Here is a 19,328-nt window from a genome sequence, read left to right on the forward strand (position 1 = left end):
ATTTAAAGAACCGTTTGTAGAAGATTAGATATAAGAAGTTGGTATGATTTGATCTGGTGGTTAAGTGGGGAGAGTTGTGATGATCTGCCAACTAGTTGACCTGCCAACTTTGGACCAATCACTTTGTCTCAACACTAAGAAGACAACAATGGTAAACTACTTTCAAAAATGCCTAGAAAATTGCATGGATATTTTATGCAGTTACTAGGACATAAGACTGACCTGAAAGCAATATAAAATAAAATAAAAGTACAGTTCCAGCAACCTGTATATTTAGTGAATTCTTTACTGAAGGAGACAAATTCCTTCTGTGTCCAATCACACTTGGTCAATAAAGAATTCTATTTAAGAATTCATTTTTACCTTACCTTTATCTTTATAAATAAGTATCCATTTATTTCTTAAACCTAAGGGTTGTAGAGTTCCCCTCAATGACACATTCCATTGTATCTGATTGAAGCAAAAAATTACCTGTTTCAGTAAACAAAGGGTTAGAGTTCAAGCGACACAATATTTATATTAACTGTATATTTATTTTGGTGGTATAATAGCTCAGATGTTAAAGATGGTTGAGCTAGTTAGCTGACAGCCCAGGTTCAAGACCCGAGCACTATGTGATGGAGTGAACTCCCATTACTAGCCCCAGATCCTGCCTACCTAGCATGCACCGAAAGCATGCAAATGTGAGTAGATAAATAGGTACCACTTCTGTGGGAAGATAACAGCATTCTGTGAGCCTTTGGCATATAGTCATACTGGCCACCTGGCTATGGAAATTGTCTTCAGGCAATACTGGTTCCCTCAACTAAGAAACTGAGATGAGCACAGCTCCCCAGAGTCAGACATGACTGGACAGACTGACCTTTATCTTTATTGTTATTTCATTATCAATGTTCATTCTTTACAGATGAAGTTGGAATTTTTTTTTTTGATCCTGGACTGCTGTCTAAAATAATAAAAAGATATTTAAGAGTGCTGAATAATTCATTGCATTGTTCGAATGAATGGCAGTGCCAAAGCATTTTCTACATGCCTTGAGTGTTTCTGGAACATAAGGGCTCTCTGGGATTAGAACTACACTAGTAAATCATCCCCATTAAGTGATACCCTATTACAGATCTTCCCTGAGAAGATCCCATCTGTATTGTTAATTTGCTTGATCAATGCCATCTGAAGCTTAATTTCAGTGACAGCCAATGAGAGCCAAGCCCCTCTGAAGTAGAGATGAAAAGGCGGCTGTTTTACAAATTGGCTGCCAATGAGCTGACAGTTTTATCAGATAAGTGGGGACAGAAAGTTTCTCTAATAGCATTTCCTCAACTGCCCAGAGGGGAGAAGAACTTTTGCTATGCTTTCCCCTGAAAAAAAATCCCCACATAAAACAAAACAACCTTCCTCCCATCATTAAGGCTGACAGGGCCACTTTAAGGATTTTCTGTACGCACATTGCTAATGATTTTGTTTTGCTTTTCTAATTCATTCAAAAAGAGTGTCTTAATATATCTTAGCAACAAATGGAAGGTCTAAAATAGGCTGACACAGGTGATGACTCATGGAGAAATGCACTACCAGCTACTAATGGAGCATCCTGCCAGGGAGTCTAAACACCCTGGACTGCACGCAATGGAAATCTTGGAAGTTATTCGGGGGAGGAGAGAGTGTGTGACCTACAGAACAGAGGCTGAGGCAGGGGTGTCAAACTCGATTTCATTGAAGGCCACAACAGGGTTGTATTTGAGTGGGGGTGAAAGGGGGGTGCCCAGGGTGGGTGTGGCACCTCGATGTCACTTGTCAAGGTTCCATTTTCAGCTGCAATGGTCTCCTGCAGCCCTCTGCCAGCGAAAACAGAGTTGGGGGAGGTCACGAGTGGCCTCTCTGGCTCCATTTTTGCTGGCAGAGGGATGCAGGAGGCCGTCGTAGCTGAAAATGAAGCCTGGGCGGGCTGAGCACGGCCCTCCCAAGCTCCATTTTCATTGGCAGAGGCACCTTGGACCAGTTCTTTGCTGTTTTCAGCGCAGCCCCACAAGCCAGATTAAGTACCCCATGGGCTAGATCTGCCCACCGAGGCTTGAGTTTGACACCCTCAAACTAAAGCCACACAGAGGCTGTGCTCAGTCCAACTATTAGGCAGGTGGTCCCTTTTTTACAGCAGCATTAAAAGTTCAACCAATTGTGCTGTAGCGGGAGGGAGGTGCCATTTGGTTCCTGGATTTGGGCCAGAATAGATTGATTTGTGGGAGCTATTCAGGCCCAGCCTCATATCTGATTCAAAGAAATGTGTTAACAGTATGCTGTTTTTAATCGGTTAATTGCAGGTGCCGAGGTAAGAGCAGAGTGGGGCTGGCCCGGTTTTGCATTAGTTCTACTGACATTTCCTTTCGGCTTAAAGTTACCCTTGAAGTTGTTTATGTCATATAGAGTTTCACAATGCAGCCCAATCTGCGAATAGGCTGAATTAAATCCCATTATGTAAATGGCACTTAGCCATCAGGTTGAATGCGTTCCACAGAAGTTGAAGCCTTTGTCCTCCCAAAACAGTTACTAAATTTACCACTATTATGTAATTTGTGTAAATTTATGTATGTCCCATTCAGCTTAGTTAAAACGATGCCTTTGCTTTGCTTTTCTCTCAGTTCAGTCATCTTCACTAAACACTGTTGTCACTTTCTATTTATTATCGGCATAATTTGATTGTACCCTAACCCCAGGGAGGAGGCATTCCTATCCCCTTGGTTTCAGAATTGCTGTTTACAAAGTTGCATAATGTTAGTGAATTGGAGAGATAAACTCAAACTTAATGAAAACTAGGGGTGTAGAAAACATACAGTGCTTAGAACATCTTGGGGCAAATGGGATGTGGGTTGGACAACCACTTTCAGATAATATGTGTGCCAAAGAAACGGTTGGTGTGTGTTCCAGTTGATTGGGGCTGAACTGGATCTAGAATGGAGCTGTTTTCTTCTGGACACAGTTCAGAACACTCTGGATCACACACATGCACTATAAGTTGCTTTGTGTGTAATTGGGAATTGTTCATATCTTGGAGATGGAGGGGGGGTGATCTTCAAATTTTCCTATGAATCCTATGACAGGTCATGCCTCTACAGCTGTTGGCTTAGACCACGGGTGTCAAACTCACATCGCCACAGCAGTGTCATGTGATGTATCGGGACTTTCTCCCACCTTTGCTAAACTGGGCATGGGCGTGGCCAGCATGTGACGCATCTGGCCAATGGGCCAGGAGTTTGACAGCCCTGGCTTAGATCACGGGAATGAGGGATCTTGGTAGGGTTTCTCAGGAAAGTAGTGGGTTTTTATGGAGCACGTGGCATTGCAAATGGACCATTGTGGAACTATTTGTCACTAGACAAAGGCTGAAAATAAGATGGAAAGGAAGTTGAAAGTGATCTGTGCTCACTCAGTACTGGACTCAAACTTCTTTTGGTGATGATGGCAGAATCTAATTTTCTTCCATCTTAAGCAACTTTCTCATTTTATTGGAGTTTAATGTTCTAAAAAAAAATCAGTTTGGTTCAGCGTAGCATGTTGAGATGTAGTTTAAAATGGAAAGAAAAGGGGAGATTCCCCCAGTTACTCCCATTCCCCCTTAAAAAAAACCCTTTAGAATGTAAATATTTTCTCCATTCCACAAAATACTTCCTCCAAAAAGCGCTTTTTGGTTGATTTAGGCAAACTATTGATTCCAAATAGTTTTATTTGTACGCCTTTGTTCTGATAGAGGCTGCCATAAAACAATCAACTAGAATACCAAATATGCACAGGAAAAGGTTTGTTCTGAGTTCAAGGGAAGCTAGATTAGGGATACTAGATCTAGAGAGCAAAAGTCCTGGTGATCAATAGATTTGGCATCTGGTGTTTTCATCCAGAGAGGCTTGTTCTGAATCACATTATTTCCTATGTCCAAAACTATCGGCCGAACTGGTAGTAACTTGGTGGCCTGGGTCACTGGAACCAGCAGTGACCCAGGTCTGCCACGCCCCAAATCAATTCTCCTGGTGGGGCCACAGGTGCCGCCATCTTGCTTTTTGCTTCTGTGCACGCACAGAGCAATTTTACTGTGCATGTGCATGAAGTGGACGCACACAAACCGGCAGTAGTCTCTGCCGTAACCCATCCCTGTTCCAAAACAACCAAAACTCTTTTGAATTCTGGATTCCCAAAACCTAGAATAGGCATTTTGCTTTATCCCTATTGCAGCCCCCCCACAATATAGCAACTGAACTCATAGAAGGCAGCATTCTGTTTTGAACTCGGACAAAACACCTTTATTTTCTGCAAACGCTTGAGCAAAAAGATTAGTGCTTTGTTATAAAGAATAAATAAATTAAGCAGACTCAATTTCTCCAATTACTGACTTACCATAAGCTAAAAACGAAGCAGACTTATTTTTGGTTACTTCAGACAGCAGAGCTAAAACGAACGTCTGGAAATTGCAAGGAACCAAATTTCAAGTAACCTTTAAGGAAAAAGAATCCTAAGGAGAAAAGCCTGCCCTGTAAGATGATGGACTCTCCTTTGCCAGAGGCATATGAGCTAGCTAGATGATCATTTGAAGATGCATTATTTTCAAGATTCATATTGGCATTCTCTCTTTCCCTCCCTCTCCCCCACTCTCTTTTTCTCTCTCTCTGTCGCTCTCCCTCTCCTCCCTCCTTCACTCTCTCTTTCCAGTGCTAAAATACAATTCTCAGAGAATGATATTAATCATAGAAAATGCTGATCCAGGAAAAGGACTGAGAAATAATAAGGTAAGAAATGCTACAGCAGGCACCGCTGCAGCTCAGCCCATGGGAATTTAAAATTAATATCCTTGGCAAAACTGAAGAACTAGCTTAAGGAATAAGTGAGCAGATGGCATATGTTTCGATTTCGGTAAAGCCCTGATGAGCGTAGCTCTAATTTAATTGGTATTGTTGTTCTTTAAAAGAGAACAAAGGATACTTTTCAATACGTTTTCACTAGTTGCACCTTAAGAATTTCCTGCAAAGCTTAGCAATATAGCCAGAATTTATGACAGGAAGAAGGATAAGCTGCAAATAATGTTTGTGTCTGTCAAGCATGACACTAAAGAAGAGTGACATGCAAACATTCATAATGATACATAAATATATATTGGTAGAAAATGACAATCAAGTACAGTTTGGAGCAAAACTGCTGAACAAGTTTGACATTGAATAACCTTTTGTGGATGAAGCTATAGCATTGACTAATGTACTTCAGTACCTTATTTGAAAATAATATTCTTATGTACAGTTAGACTGGACATCAAGAAAAACTTATCTGTAAGGAGCAATAGAAACTACAGAGTGGGATTCTGTAGTTTGATGGAATTAATTTTAATTTTAAATTGATGGCTTTTTACATTTTATTTGCTTTTAGCCAAATGTCTACTTACAATACCAATATTCAAAATACAAGAAGAATAAAATATAACGCGATCATTTTAAACAGATTAAAAAATTTCAAAACATTAAATCATTCAATTTTTGATAGAAATAGGCATGTAATGTTCAAACGGCGACAGCAGACTTTGTGAGATGCTTGATGACAGAATGAATCTTATATATTTACAACTTTATCAATAATTTGACAACATAAGATCACATCAGAAGTTTTATAGCCTTTCTAGAAAGCTTGTTAAGTTTTTAGAATAGAACAGAGCTGGAAGGGACCTTGGAGGTCTTCAAGTACAGCCTCCTGCTCAAGCAGGAGAACCTATACTATTTGAGATAAGTGGCTGTCTAGTCTCTCCTTAAAACCCCCCAGCGATGGAGTACCATGATTTCTGAAGGCAAGCTATTCCACTGGTTAATTGTCCTCACTGTTAGAAAGTTTCTCCTTAATTCCAGGTTGCTTCGCTCTTTGATTAGTTTCCAACCATTGTTTCTTGTCCTGCCCTATGGTGCTTTGGAGAATTATTTGACCCCCTCTTCTTTGTGGCAGCCCCTCAAATACTCAACGTTTTTAATACAATCTCTTCATATATAGATTCTCTACCAGTTTTCCCCCCCGATTAGAATGATAGTGTGTTGCGTTATTTTTCAGACTAAAATCATTTCTGTGCAGACTATATAACTTCCTCAGTGGCACAACTTTATAGCATGCTTTCATCTTGTACTGTTCAATGAATTGTATGACTCAGCACAGCCATACCCAAACAAAGCCACCCCAAAGGTTTGCTGCTTGCATGAACAGGCATGGTACAAAAGGGAGTGAGAGTGGAGTTCTCAGTTCAGGATGACTTTCTTGGATCTCCATGGGTCACCCCATTCTTTGTCTTATACCGGTACAAGTGGCTAAATCATCCTGAGCACATCTGGCTGTATTTTGGCAGCAGTTGCAATATGTCCCTTTCATCCAGTTGTCTTCTACAGTATAGTGAAAATTAGCCTTCCAGCTCTTTTCAGATTTTATTATACTGGGCATTGACCTACACTTTTTTTTTCTTTTATTTCATGCAGGGACGTGCAGTCAGCCATAGAGTGAGACACGGCGGCAGGGATTTAAAGTGGCGGCAGGGCCCCGGCAGCAGGGCCCTGCCGCTGCGTCCGCCATAGAGTGGGACACGGCCCGCTCTATGGCAGATGCGACGCCGGGACTTTAAAGCCCTGCCGCCGTGGCCCTGCCGCCACGTCCCGCTCTATGGCAGACGCAGCAGCAGGGCTTTAAAGTGGCGGCAGGGCCCCGGCGGCAGGGCTTTAAAGTCCCGGCACCATGTCCGCCATAGAGTGGGACATGTCCCGCTCTATGATGGACGCAATGGCGGGGCTTCGGCAGGGCTTTCGCACTTGCCTCACCAGCCATGAAGCTCACCGCATGTCACTGATGTCATGCTATTATTTGCCATTCTAACTCGCTCTTCAGGACCCAGATGTTTTTGTGTTAGCATCTATAGGAGAGGGACTCAAAAGTGGCAAGATGGTGACTGGAGCATTGCCAGACAAGCCCCACGTCTTGGAACATGCAAGCAATATTGATACTTGTACACAAGAGATGGGCCTTGCACTCCATTCACCATCTGCCTTCTTTAACCCCTATCCTTATCCCACAGGCATCATGGAGGAAAACCAGGAAAGTTTTGGTGGGAGGTGAAACTTTCCAGTGCTTTCATTGGATTAACATTTACTATTTATCTAGAAAGAGAAATAGATTGTCTTGCATTTGTACTAATTAATTAAAACCCTTACTATTCTTGACCTGGTCTTGTATCTGTTACATAACTGTAATAACTGATGGGGGGGGCGGGGGAGACTCAGATATGACTTTATCAATATATTTTATAATCATGCTGTCTTGGATCAATTATGATATAGATCTTATATACAGTATACCAAATGAGAATACTGAATGCTATATTATAATAAATAGCTTGACTATATAAGCACTCCTTTGAGATTCAGTGTTTTTCTTAACCAGGTTAATAATTCCCACTGCACATTTTTCTGTTCTTTTTTCCTAATTAGTGTAACGAGCAAACCTCGTTACAAAACATATAATCTTATTTATTTATTTTATTTTATTTATTTCGTCAAGCATGTATTGGATAACATATATAAGTTTAAACATGATTTTGAATACTTGAAATGGGTGCGAATAAAAAGGAACATTAGGAAAGGAATGGTAGGCATGGTGCACTTATCTATGCCCTTTATGGACCTCTTAGGAATGGAGTGAGGTCCATGGTTGACAGTTTAAGGTTGAAGCTGTGAGGTTTTGAGGATGTAACAACAAAGTCAAGTAGTGGTTTCCAGGCATTGACCACTGTTCCTGAAGTCGTATTTTCTGCAGTCGAGTTTGGAGCGGTTTACCTTAAGTTTGTATCTATTGTGTGCTCTGTATTGTTGTGGCTGAAGCTGAAGTACCCACTGTACATTTTTTGTTCTTCTTTTCTAATTAGTGTAACAAGCAAACCTTGACAGGTAGGACATTGTAGCAGATAATTTTATGTACTAGGCTTAGGTCAGACCAGAGGTGGGTTCCTACCAGTTCGCACCTATTCGGTAGAACCGGTTCATCAAATCTACAGAACCGGTTAGAAGAGGTTCCACCAGTGGACCCGGAAAGCAGGCCACACCTACAGAAGAAGTTCCAAAAAAATTTGAAACCCACCACTGCCCCCCCCCCCACAGAGACAGACAGACTGACACAGAGAGAGAGAGAGAGAGAGAGAGAAAGGCAGAAAGAAAGAAAGAAAAAGTATGAGAGAGAAATGAAAGAAAAAAGGAACAAAGAGACAAAAGTAAGGAAAGAGAAAGAGAGAGAGAGAGAGAGAGAGAAAGGAAGAAAGAAAGAAAGAAAGAAAGAAAGAAAGAAAGAAAGAAAAAAGAAAGAAAAAGAGTGAGAGAAATGAAAGAAAAAAGAAAAAAGGAACAGAGACAAAAGTAAGGAAAAAGAGAGAGAGAGAGAGAGAGAGAGAAAGAAAGAAAGAAAGAAAGAAAGAAAGAAAGAAAGAAAGAAAGAAAGAAAGAAAACACATGGCCGGCAATCCACTCCCACCAGGTCACATGGCCGGCAAGCCACTTCCACAAAGGAGGCCGCACCCACAGAGTAGGTTCCAAATTTTTTTGAAACCCACCACTGGGTCAGACTGAAGGTGGCGTAGTATCATAAGTTTGTCTATATCATTCATCTGGATCATTTTCATAGGGATCTGTACATAGTCTTCAAGTTACAACAGTTCATTTAGTGACCTTTTGAAGTTACAGTAGCACTGAAAAAAGTTATTTATGACCGTTTTTCACCCTGAAGACTTGCAGCATGTGATCAAAATTCAGATGCTTAGCAATTGGCTTATATTTATGACAGTTGCAAGGTCCCAAAGTCAGGAGGGCCCCTTTTGCAATCTTCTGACAAGCAAAGTCAATGGGGAAGCCAGACTGACTTAAGAGCCATGTTACTAACTTAACAACTGCAGTGATTCACTTAACAATGATGGCAAGAAAGGTCATGAATGGGACAACATTCATTTAACAAATGGCTCACTTAACTACAGAAATTTGGGGCTGAATTGTAGTTCTAAGTCAAGGACTACCTGTACATTGTAATATATCAATAGTAAATGTGTCTAGCAAATTAATTGTTTCTGTCCAAGATCAGAGCAGAAGGGAAGTTAATAGGAAAACAGTTAACTTGAATTTAATTCAAATAATAGCAATTTAGTTTATTTCCTTTGGGAAGGGGGGTTATTTCTTCATTACTTTATTCTTTATAATAACCCGGATGGGGAGACAGTGATTGAATTACTTTTCTGATATTACCCTATTGGTTAGTTGAATGTTCTCTGAGTTTTGAAGTTAGCAGAACTGAAGACAATTACTGATCTCATACCAATTTGTGAAGAATTGTGGGGGAGCAGTGGTGTGGACAAGGTGTTAACAGTTTCCCTAATTGTGCACAGTCTATGCTTGTGAGAGTTTTGTGTGTTTATTTGTGTCTGTAGGGATGCGTGCATGCGGGCGCACATATGTTCCTTCAAGTCAATTTTTCACTCCTGACAAGTTCCCTGAAATTTTCTTTGCACGTTTTTTTTGGAAGTGGGTTGTCATTGCCTGTTTCCTAGGCCTGAAACAGAATTACTGGCTCAAAGTCACCCAGTTAGTTTTGTGCATAGGGAAGGACTAGAACTCATAGTTTCCTAGTTTCTAGTTTGATGCCTTTACCGCAATACTGGATGGCCCTCTTGTGGGAATTCAGCTGGGCCTGTGATATGAACCTGCACAGTGCAGTATTAGCAGCCTCTGGGTAAGTGACTGGGCTTACCACCAGTGGTGGGATGCAACCAGTCAGTGGTGGGTTTCAAAAATTGTTCGAACCTACTCTGTGGGTGTGCCCTCCTTTGTGGGAGTGGCTTCCCGCCCATGTGACCGGATGGGAGTGGCTTGCCACCCATGTGACCGGATATGAAGATGCCGACGACACTTGTCAGAACCACCTTAAATTACCTCACACACAGCACTGCCATGCATAAGAATATGATGTAAACTTGTTTTTTAAAAGGCATCTTGCATTAAAACAACTTCAACACACACAATGTTCTGATTGCACCACAAACGCAGTAGTCATCCTTACCTTTCACAGAGGCACTGAGTTTTATAAATATGAGCATGATAGTGTAGAATAATCATATCCAAGGACCAGTGGTGGGTTTCAAAAAAATTTGGAACCTCTTCTGTAGGTGTGGCCTGCTTTCCGGGTCCACTGGTGGAACCTCTTCTAACCGGTTCGGTAGATTTGGCAAACTGGTTCTACCAAATAGGTGCGAACTGGTAGGAACCCACCTCTGCAACCAGTTTAACAACCAGTCCAGTGAGCATGCACACATGCCTAATGCATGTTTTGCGCCCGCTTGCAGCATTCAAAAACCACCCATTTTACTCTTAAAAACTTACCTTCTATGCTGTTCTATGTTAGCTCTGGTGAGTAAAACAGCTGACCCGGGGCAATCCACTGTGCCACGGAAATCAGCTGAGCTAAAAGCCAGGGAAATATAGGACAGGAAAGGACAGGGGCAGGTGGGCGGGGCCAACTGCTCACCGGAACTACCCGGTCGCCTGAACTGGTCTGAATCGGCTGAGTTCCACCCCTGTTTATCACATTTGGGTTGTAGGAATCCAGACAACAACTAGAATGAGTCAAAGAGCTGCAATACAGAAATAACAAGAAGAAGAAATAATGAAGTTGCTTCCCTATTAATGACTTAAAGGCATCTTTATAGAATCATCCAGTCATAATGGAAGTGAAAAAAAATGTCTTCATTGAGGTTATTTTGGCAGAAAACATTGGATGATTATAGAAAATGGTAAACAGTGCGGAAATAACCACAATAACACTAGCAAAGGAGAAAAGGTAAAGTTTTATGAGGAGTTAGAAGCTTTGGAATGCATCTGGGTAGTGGAACTGTGGAATGAAAATAACTTTTGTGTCTATTGAAGTATAAACTCATGGAGACAATGAGTCACAACTATTGTTGCTGGAGTTCAGAGAATTAACTATACTTAAACAAGGATTTCATCAATGCTTTGATCCAGACCAACTTGGTTCCCCTAGAAAAGCAAAATAACAAGGTGACTTTGTCCCAACCCCTTCATCTTGTTATTTTGCTTTTCAGATTGAGAAGGAAGCATTGTAAAGCAGATCTGCCATAACCTAATTAGACTAAACAGAAACTCTTGGGATTTCTCTGTGCATACCAAGCATGTTGCTATAGATCAGGAGTGTCAAACTCGCATTGTCATGGCATCATCACATGATGTATCATTACTTTTCCCCCCTTCACTAAATCAGGTGTGGGCATGGCCATTGTGTGATGTATCCGACCCGCAGGCCCTGAGTTTGACAGTCTGCTATAGATATATAAACTAGGTAGTAGACAAGACATGGTAGTAGACAAGGTATGGTGATAGTTTGCATGATTTTTCTAGCAGCAGATTGCAGATCATCACCAGATTTTTTAAGTGGCTAAATTTAAGAAAATTATGGCAGAGTTTGAGAAGTAAATTGACTGCTCCTGATGGAAAAGGATTTTTTTTCCCCCTGATGGCAGAATGAACCTCCTAGCCGTCAAGAATGTATAGATAAAGTCTACAGTTGAATATCATAGGAAAATTCAGTATAATTGCTGTTTTAAAAATGATTATAATTTTAGTAAATTAATTGTACATTTTTTGTCATTTTTATGGGTCCCTGATTTATACTTAACTTTCTCTTTTTTCCCCACGCCTGAAGTGTGACAGTATGACATCTTCCACAAACTTGTCCAAGTTGCAGAATATGTGACAAATTTTACATGAATTTACCTGTCCTGTGCCAGAGGGATAGCAAATGTATCCTGCAGAAGACAAATGAGTGGCACTAAAAACTATACAAGATGCTGGAAGAAGAAGCTATTGAAATATGCAGAGCTAAATATCCTAGTTCAAATGAGCACAGTATTTAGAAGTGCAGTATCTGTGAGAACAGATCTTTTCAACTAAAGAGAATTCATGTCTACAGCATAAAAGGTGTATTACAATAAAATAGATATTGCAAATAAATCAATATGCAATAAATTAAATAAATAAGATTATTACACAATAAGTATAGCACAGCTTTTTATTGTAAAGAGCTATCTCCACAAATGCAGATATTTACTGTTGAAAGATTGGGACTTTTTTTCCAAAACAGGTAATTTTCACTCACCAACTGCCTTATGCAAAGGCAGTTGAAAGTTACAACAGTGAAAAAACCACAACTTCACAACCAATTCTTGCATTTATAGCTGTAACAGCACCCCACAATCATGTGGAAGATACCATACTGCTGCACATCAGGTGGGGGGGGGGAGAAGAGAGAAAGTTAAGTATAAATCAGGAGGCCATAAAAATGACAAAACGTGTACCATTGATTTACTACAGTTATACCCTTCTTTTTAAAACAATTATATTGAATTTTGTTATGATGTTGACATGAATGCACCCCCTTTAATGAATGTTTAAAGGGGAAGTAAGGTTGTAAGTCCATCATGGTCACATGATTTTCCACTTAGTGACTGAGTTTTCAGCCCCAATGACAAGTGAACACTACCTGAGGATTTCTCTTATCATCCTGCTACAGCCACTGGCACATCTCTATTAGTTAATTGTTTTCTTGAAAAGGTCACAAGTAGGAACTGGGATTTCTACATGTTATGAGGCTGCAATGTGAATCAACCCCCAGATAATACGATAATCTAGGATAGTGTGAGCTAGAGCTGATGTCTTTTAACATTTTATTAAAAAGTTATTAGGAACATTGTCTTCTATATTTGATTTTTTTTCTTCTAATTTGGCATGTAAATACAATAAAGATATTATAAAATTTCATATCATAAGGAAGTGGTTTCCGCTGTCAGTATGCAGTTAATATGAATTATGTGTTCCAGAATTATACATTTGTACAATGCATTTGTAAAGCTTGGAGGTGGGAGATACTTCCAATATAATCTACTGAATCCCCTGCATGGATCAGCCCTGTAACTGTGTAGGACAGATGGGGAGAAAGCTAACCACCAGATTGCAAGAACACAAGCGAGTGGTCAGACAAGGAGACATCTCACACTGCAATGAACAAGCACACACATTCAATTTTCCAGCTACTAAGATTGTTGGACAAGCAGGCACAAAAACAGCCAGGGAAGTGATTGAAGCCTGGGAAACAGACCCCTCATCAGTTAATAGCAGAGGTGGGATTCAGCCGGTTCTCTCTGGTTCAGGCGAACAGGTAGCGCTGTCTGCGGTAGGTTCTGCCCACCTGTCCCGACATAATGCACAAGCACTGCATATGCACAGAAGGGCCATGTGCGCATATGCTCACATTTGCGAACTGGTAGAGAAGGTAAGTAAATCCCACTGCTGGTTAACAGGAGTGGTAACCAGTCTATCAAGTACTAACAAATGACAGCTATTGACTTAAAGCCAGTCATTAACACTCCAGTCAACATCTAAAAACCCACTTACAATAGGCACTATAAATACCACACAGAGAATGGCTCACACTTTGCTAGAGAGAAATTCCCTGAGGATGGGCTCCAGCAAGAGTCAAAAGCCTGGAAGAGAAAACCTATGGTCTCAGTGACGGACCCAGATTGGCTCATGCAGTTAATAGCTGGAGGAAATGTTTTTATGCAAAGCTTTGCACTAGAAAACTATTTTATTGTCTTCTTTTGTCCTGTTCCACTATTTATTATTTTACTGTTGTTCTTACCATTTCAAAGCAGTGTTTTAGAGGTTTTGAAAAATCAATATAAAAATATCTATACCAAGAAAGAAATATTGCATTGTAACTTGATTTTATGAATGAACAGGAGGTACATACTATAAATCACACATTATGGAACAGATACATTTTCTTTTTTACAGGCAGAAGCCCAACTGCAATTATTAATCCATAAACAACAAATTCCTGGCCTTCAATTCTTGCTCGTAAATAGACATAAGAAACTAAGGAGAAATTCTTTTGTAGGGTCTTTAATTCCAGCTTCTCAGGATGTAGTCTGACTGAAACTTTTACAAATCGCTAAAGAGGCTTATCCCTCTAGAAGAACTCATTTTTTAATTGACTAAGACATTTAGAAAAGTGACTACAAAATTTCTATTGAGCAAATACCTCATTTGATCTTTATAATTGTCCCTCTGATATGCTGAACTCATCATATGAAAGGGAGAGGTAATGGGAGGAAACGTTAGAGAAAAGTCTTTCTCTTCTGACATGGGGACCTTTTATGGAGTGGGAGAACATGGAGAAAGTGTTTCTTTCAGTCCTCAAGATCTTTAATGTAAGAGGACCTCACAACTATAGACAATTATTTTCTTGATTTTTTTCTCATCACCAACACAACAGCCAAAGCACTAGAAGCTAAAGGTTACAAACAGGAACCTGAAATTATTGCTTCCACCCACTTGTATCTGGTTGCCAGTTGAAGTGCTGTAACAAGGGTAGATGAAGAGCCACCATTCCTGGCCTCCTTCTCTCATTACAATGACAGCTGTAAGCTTAATCCCAAAACCGATGATGAGAAACAGCAGAGATTCTGAAACCTAGAATGTCGTTATTTTAAATCAATGAATGGATTCCAATTAATAACCTCAGATATGCAGATGATACCACTCTAATGGCAGAAAGTGAAGAGGAACTAAAGAGCCTCTTGATGCAGGTGAAGAAGGAGAGTGAAAAAGTTGGCTTGAAATTCAACATTAAGAAAACTAAGATCATGGCACCTGGCCCTCTCAATTCCTGGCAAATAGATGGGAAAGAAATGGAGGTAGTGACAGATTTTATTTTTCTGGGCTCCAAGATCACTGCAGATGCGGACTGCACCCAAGAAATTAAAAGATGCTTGCTCCTGGGGTGGAAAGTTATGGCTAATCTAAACAGCATACAAAAAAGCAGAGACATCACCCTGCCAACAAAAGTGAATATGGTCAAGACTATGGTTTTCCCAGTTGCAATATATGGCTGTGAAAGTTGGACCATAAGAAAGGCTGAGCGCCAAAGAATTGAGACCTTTGAATTATGGTGCTGGAGAAGACTCCTGTGAGTCCCTAGGACTGCAAGGCAATCAAACCAGTCAGTCCTAGAGGAGATCAACCCTGACTGCTCTTTAGAAGACAAGATCCTGAAGATGAAATTCAAATACTTTGGTCACCTAATGAGAAGGAAGGACTCACTGGAGAAGAGTCTAATGGGAAAGATTGAGGGCAAAAGAAGAAAGGGATGACAGAAAATGAGGTAGATGGAAGGAGTCATCGAAGTAGTAGGCATGAGCTTAAATGAACTCCACAGGATGGTAGAGGACAGGAAGGCCTGGAGGAATGTTGTCCATGGGGTCGTGATGGGTCGGACATGACTTCGCAACTAACAACAACAACAACAATAACATGGATTCCTAGATAATCCTTCCTTGTACTAATCAATTTGGGCCCCACTTCATTTCTGCCCCTTTGGTACCCCTTAACATCTCTGCCTTAAATAGTTCTTCCAAGTACGTTTCAGGGAAATTGGAGACTCAGAAGAACTCCAATAGTTCTTCTGAGTCTCCAATTTCCCTGAAACATACATCTATGGTTCCTAATTCTAGGCACTACTATATTTCCACTTCAGCAGTCAGAATATTTATAAATATTTCATAACCACAGTTTGATCAATGCCATGTGAAGTTGGGAATACAGGCTGGCAATCATAATGTTTAGTCTACTTTATAAATATTACTTTTGGTTCAGTGTGCATGTTAATTCAGGTTAGAACATGAAAAGCATCACACTCAGAATCTGTTGAAAGAATTGTGATTAATATAAGCCCTGCTAGATGAAATACCATTTTCCTTGTCTTGTCCCGATTATTTAAGGCTGCTGGAAGCTTTTATGAGTTAATCTTAAAGAATTTCTATGTTTTTCAAGATTTCCCAGGAAAAAAATCTGTAAAAGCTTTCAAAAATTGCAGATAGTCACCAATAATGTTATCATGCACATTCCATATAAAATAATATCTGTATTATCTGCCTTGGCAAGCAGATTAATTTCAATTCATATACAGTTTCATGAGATGTAAGGTTACAATTACCTTTTCTGTCTGTTGTTACGTACTTATTATCTAGCTTCTAAGACTCCACATTTTAGGTGTACAGAATAACTTAACAAAGATACTAATGAGGTTATTGAAAGCAAAAGAGCAAAAGTAAGTCATCATTATCCTAAATTTTGTAGTCATTCAAAGAAAAAGTATCAATGTTTTTCCCCTTTCCTCTCCACCTAGCTGACATATGCTGCATCCTTGTTCTCTTTTTCTAATTTTTAATTTTATAGCTAAGATTTTGCTATCAGTTTTAGAAAGATGCATGAAAAACAATAGTAATTTTCTCCTTCCTTCCTTCCTTCCTTCCTTCCTTCCTTCCTTCCTTCCTTCCTTCCTTCCTTCCTTCCTTCCTTCCTTCCTTTAAAAACTCTTAGAGCCATCTATAATAAAAACATAAATAACATCCATAGATTGTATTAAAGGAACATAACAAAACAATTAAATAATAATTTAAGGACAGTAATTAAAAACAACAGAGACTATTAATTCTATTATTTTAGAAAATCTAAAATTATTTCAGATAAGACATAGCAAACTGGTAGCTAAGTGAAAAATCACGGGGCCACAACTGGGCTTTCTGTCGGAAAAGAGACAAAGTTATACAGTTTCACACCTTTGGCTTTTGCTTGCCCCTTAACCACTCTCCCACCATTTAGAATGCTTGAGTGTCTTGTACACATCAAAAACAATGTTATCACACCACAGTCTGAGGCTGAAAATGGTAAAAATGCTGCACAAACAGTCCATTCTCTTAAAATCCATTTCTCTCCAATCTTTCTACTGTGCAAAGTGGAACGGGAGAAAAAAAAGCAACCAATTTCTGTAGGAGGTTTCCTTTGCTACTGCTGATATGACTGTATTGCCTCAAAGTATAGAAGAGCAAAAAGCTTATTCTTACTTCCTCTCCAATCTCTCTGCTTTGAAGGGTGGAGGATGGGGGTCAGGCAAAAGAAATATTACCTATAGAAATCACTTCCTTTTTACATTGTAAAAAACATTGCCTGGAAGCTGCAGACATGTTATGCAAATGGCTTGCAGTAGTCTTTTGAAATATCTCCTTTTCTAATCTCTTTATTCTGTTGGGGAGGGTAGGAGGAAAAAAAAGCATTGTAGACAATCTTTTCTTTGCCTTACATTCCCCACCACTGCGCAGAGCAGAGATTGGAGAGGGATTTCAAGAGAGTAAGCTGTTTACTCTTCTAATATTGAGAGCAACGTAAATGTACCAGCCACAGAAAAGGGTCAAGCAAATTGCCTACAAATTGCCTGCTCCCCCCCCCTTCCCACCTCACAGTGCAGAGAGACAGGAAAACAAGAGATTTCAATAGAGTATAAGTTTGTGCAGCTTGCCATGGCTCCAAGTCCTGGGCTGCCAGTATGATTGCACTGCTCTAGAAAAGTACAAGAGCAAACAACTTAATCTCTTGCAATCCCTTTCTCTCCAATAATTCTGATCTGCAAAGTGGAAAAAAACTCCATAGGTCAGACATTGGACAATATGCATTTACTGTAGTGGCAATCACATAACTGAGGGATGTTGCAAGGATTCTAAATGTTTGTAAATGGTCCGTAAAGTTATTTTTTCAGCATTTTTATAACTGAACAAAAATTAGCACTGCTATAGATACCAAACGGAAAGTAAGCAGTCATAAATACAACCACGATGGGATTCCACTGCCTGCTGAAGAATTTTAACCACTGAATATTTTTTCCCCCTATGGGAGTAACATAAAAATAGTGTAATGGAATGCATAAGAGCCAAGGTGGCGCAGTGGTTAAATACAGCACTGCAGGCTACTTCAGCTGACTGCAGTTCAGCTGTTCAAATCTCACCGGCTCAGGGTTGACTCAACCTTCCATCCTTCCGAGGTGGGTAAAATGAGAACCCGGATTGTTGTTGGGGGCCATATGCTGACTCTGTAAACCGCTTAGAGAGGGCTGAAAGCCCCATGAAGCGTTATATAAGTCTAACTGCTATTGCTATTGCTATTGCTAAATGACCTTGAGGAAATGGGGGCGGGGGGAGAGATACTGCCTAGGAAACAATCAGACAAGAGTGGCAGGAGCCCCCAGTGGCTGAACAAAGAAAGAAACTTGGAAAAACCCACCCTAATGGAACAAACAATCTAAAGTGGCGGCAGGATGTTTGCATTTTCAGACTTGAAAGATTCTGTTAACGTGGCCTTACAATGAAATAGAATTAGTTCACATAGTCCTATTTCCTGTCAGTTTTACCTGCGGTAGCTGACAAATGGAGACGTGGCTACAAAAAGTGTAAGCAAAGTTGAAGCATAATAGTTGCAGGATCTTAAGTTAAGGACCTATGTTTTGCATATATGTGAGTGGTGGAGACAAAAAGTGGGGAAATGCTTGAGAGAAATTTCTACCCCAGCAACATTTAATGCTGAATTGTTTCCATGGCTGCCTTCTGAAAAGCCATAGCCCCAATTAAGTGTGCATTAGGTCTCACCCGCAGCCCATTATGATATGGTCAATGGACTGTGACAAATTCCCTTTCGGTTGAAAAAGAACCTTATCTAGAGAAAGAATGGAAGATAAGAATCAAGTCTGCACAAAATGAAGCTTTTGGCTTTCTCTCAGCATTCCAGGCATGCCTCATTAGGTTGATTTAGAACCAGGTATTTTTTTTAAAAAAAAAACAACCCGCTGCCTCAACCATTTCCTTGTCCTTCCCCGAAATCCTTGAAAATAAAGGATACAAATGTTTTGTCTAGCTTGTGGAGTCTTTCCAGCCATCTGGCATGCAGAACCGTTGCACAAAACTTCCATAGGTCTCATCTAGATGGTATATGGAGACTGGCATTATGTCAGATTCTTCTTTCCATTCCCCCCCCCTTATTATTTCACCAGAATTTCCCACTTAAGTTGGGTGCATTGCAGATTCTATGTCAACTTCAAATGCCACTGGAGGGGACCGAACCTAGATGATTAGATCCTGGGATCTGGAGAGTTTGTTGAACTCTATAACATATTTACTATTTTGGATGAAGGGTAACCTTTTTTTTTACTTTAAAAAAATGGTTTAGACTAGCCTTCCCTAAACAGGCTTCAAGTCATGGCTTCCATCATATTTCATCGATGGCCATGCTGGTTGATTTGAGCAGGAGTCATATGCCAAATGTCTATTGAAAATTCAAGGCTGATTGGAGGCTCCTCCATGGGTAGAGATCTGTTCTAACTCACAGCCTACAGCAAGGGTC

This window comes from Thamnophis sirtalis, unplaced genomic scaffold (genome assembly GCF_051295495.1).
Source record: "Thamnophis sirtalis isolate CommonGarterSnake01/CBP01778 unplaced genomic scaffold, rThaSir2_p1.2 scaffold_1, whole genome shotgun sequence".
Lineage (NCBI taxonomy): Eukaryota > Metazoa > Chordata > Lepidosauria > Squamata > Natricidae > Thamnophis > Thamnophis sirtalis.